Source organism: Colobus angolensis, unplaced genomic scaffold (genome assembly GCF_000951035.1).
Source record: "Colobus angolensis palliatus isolate OR3802 unplaced genomic scaffold, Cang.pa_1.0 Scaffold190, whole genome shotgun sequence".
NCBI classification, from domain to species: Eukaryota; Metazoa; Chordata; class Mammalia; order Primates; family Cercopithecidae; genus Colobus; species Colobus angolensis.
This window is the reverse complement of record NW_012115044.1, coordinates 7474099-7477135: the sequence shown is the minus strand read 5'-3', so window position 1 is coordinate 7477135 and position 3037 is coordinate 7474099. Positions and strand designations below refer to the sequence as shown.

General features: G+C 45.3%; 1 pseudogene across 1 annotated transcript in view; it reads right to left on the bottom strand.

Moving 5' to 3' along the window:
• Window positions 1–1770: 1770 nt before the first annotated feature.
• The window catches only part of LOC105510763, a 21731-nt pseudogene continuing 20464 nt past the window's right edge, over window positions 1771–3037 (bottom strand). Inside the window, exon 4 of the transcript XR_001001609.1 lies at window positions 1771–3034. The product of XR_001001609.1 is annotated as a prostate tumor-overexpressed gene 1 protein-like (transcript). The remainder of the gene's footprint in view (window positions 3035–3037) is intronic.

Sequence of the window (3037 nt, the reverse complement as noted above, 5' to 3'; positions counted from 1 at the left end):
CCACATGTGCAGTAAAGAAACAGGGAACATGGTGCCAGCCAGGTAGATAACTCATTTGCATAATAAAAGATTAGGGTGCAGTGGCCAGCCTCTTCAGATGCTATGCAAATGGCACACTGGTCCAACCAATTATCTGCACCCTATGTAAATCAGACACCACCTTCTCAAGCCCATCTGTAAAACCAGCCGCATCTTGCCAGGTACCAGGAGATCTGTTTGGAACCCCTTCCTGCTGCACAAGGGAGCTTTTCTCTTTTGCCTATTAAACTTTCACTCTTAAACTCACTCCTTGTTAGTCTGTTTCCTTGATTTCCTTGGTGTGAGGCAATGAACCTGGGGTATTACCCCAGACAAACAACACTGCTTCAGTAGTGAGCAACAAAATGTAGAACAAATAAGGCAATATAAAGACATATATAGATGACATATGTCTAGATAATCACAGACTGAGAATGTATAAGTGCAGATATGAAACAACATAATAGCTAAATATATGAAGCAAAACCTGTAAGAAATACAAGAAGAATTTTATTAAATAAAATTATATTGGAAAACTTAAATTTTTTTTTCAGAATTGGATAAATTTGGTATATAGCAAATGTGGGATGGCATAGGAATTAAATAATACAATTAATAAATGATGTGGTATCTATGTGTAAGATCTAACATCCCTCGAACAAGAAGAAATATGTTCTTGTACTGATAGAATATTTACAAAAGTCAGTCATATTTGACCAAGAAGAAAACCTTAACAGACTCTAAAATCCACATTCCTTGATTTCAAGCCAACAGATTGAAAACAAATAATGTAAAGATAGCAAGAAACCATACACAGAAAAAAATGTTTTAAGTTATAAAATATCTATAAAGCAATGAAAAAGAGAACACTTTTTACCAAAATCCAAATGACACAGTGGAAATTACTCAGAAGAAAATGTGTACCTTAATGTTTTCATAAAATAATATAAAAATAATGTTAGATTTCATTTCAAGACATTAAAAAAAAAAAAGCAACAAAGTCAATTTTTAAAAATTAGAAAGATGGCCGGGCACAGTGGCTCATGCCTGTTATCCCAGCACTTTGAGAGGCCAAGGTGGGCAGATCACGAGGTCAAGAGTTTGAGGCCACCCTGGTCAACATGGTGAAACCCCATCTCTACTAAAAAAAAAATACAAAAATTAGCTGGGCATGGTGACGGGTGCTTGTAGTCCCAGCTACTCTGGAGGCTGAGGCAGAAGAATCACTTGAACCTGGGAGGTGCAGGTTGCAGTGAGCCGAGATCGCGCCACTGCACTCCAGCCTGGGCGACAGTGAGACTCTGTCTCAAAAATAAATAAATAAATAAAAATAAAAATTAGAAAGAGGATTTATAAAGACAAAAGCTAAAGTTAATTTAATAGAAAACAGTAGAATGGACAAATAAATACAAAATCCTTTGCAAAAGATGAAAAAGATCTATTCTGATTAAGAAAAAAGACTGAGCAAAAGGAAAAAAATTAAGAAATCTGTAGAAAACTACAAATGAGGAGAAATTAAAATTATAATAAGAGAAACCCATGGCAACAAACTGGAATCCTAAAGAAAACAGCTGATTTCCTAGTAAAAATACAAATTACCAAAATTGACTCTGAAATAAGGATGGTATAAATAGATCAATTAGCACAGAAAAGTTTGGAATTGTCCTTAAAAGTCTTGCACTGGGAAAGATCCCACGATTACATGGGTTCACAGCTGAGTGTTAGTTGACTTTTTACTGAATTCTTTTTTTCTTGGTTTTTAAAAGGCTTTATTGGAGAAACGTACAGGGGTGAAAACCGTCCTTGGAGGCCTCAGGATGCCATCCTCCATGTTGCTGGGCAGTCGAAGTCCCCCGGGGCTCCTGCTCAGAAGCGTGTCACCAGTCTCTGCGGGGACCTAGTCTGTGACTCCTGAAGGGGTTCATCCGGGGTAGCCACTACCCCCCATTCCTTGCTGCTGCTGCTCCTGCTCCAGGTTCCACTGCAGGACCTGCGCTGGTTGGCAATGACTTGCAGTATGCCGTTGAGGAAGTTGCCCTGGGGGATGAGGCCGATGAAGATTTTCTTCTCAGAGGAGTACAGGAGCATGAGCACACGGATCTTGCACAACGCTTTGTAGGAAAAGTGCACTCAGCCGGTGAAGCCATTGTCCATGATCCGGCACAGGCTCTTCAGCGTCTCCAGGTCCTTGGTGAAGTGGAACTGCACCAGGCGCTAGTTCTGCAACAGCAGCACCAGGGTGGTCAGCAGCTGCTGCGGAATGAGCTGCATGTACAGCTTCCTCGGCCACTGCTCGGTCCTCAGGATCTCCCCTGGTTCACGTAGACGTGGGACCGCAGCCACCTCTTGGACCGACTGTTGGGATCAGGCCTGGGTTCCTGCCACTCCATGACGCCGCTCCACGCCAGGAACTTGTTGTTGACGATCTGGACTGGGCCTGAGTTGACATCACCAGGTCCCACTGCCTGCTTGCGGGTAGTGATGACCTGCCAGATGCGGCTGACGAAGCCGCTCTTCGTCCTGGAAGAGTACACAGGAACATGAGCACGCACATCTCGCAGAGGGAGATGTGGCGAAACGGCATGCAGCCCGCGAAGCCGTTGCTCATGATGCGGCAGAGCCTGTTGAGCAAGCCGCAGTCTCTGTTGGTGAAGTGGAACTGTGCCAGCTGGGAGTTGCGGAACAGGGGTCTCAGCATGGCCATCAGCTGCTGCGGGATCAGCAGCATGATCAGCTTCAGCTGCCACTGGTTGGTCTCCAGGTTCTCGCCTTGGTTCACGTAGGCTTGGCAGAACAGGGCGCGCTTCAACTTTATAGTGGAGTGGGAGTAGAGTCTGCGCTTCTCCTGTCACTCGAGGACGCCGCTCCAGGCCAGCAGCTTGTTGCTGAGCCGGTGCTCGCTCACGGTCAGACCCCCGAGGGTGAGCCCAGGTGAGGAGGGACCGATGGGACCCAGCGCCCCGAAGACCCGAGCACCTTTCATGGGAGGGGCCGAGCAGGCCCGGAGCTGCAGAGGCTG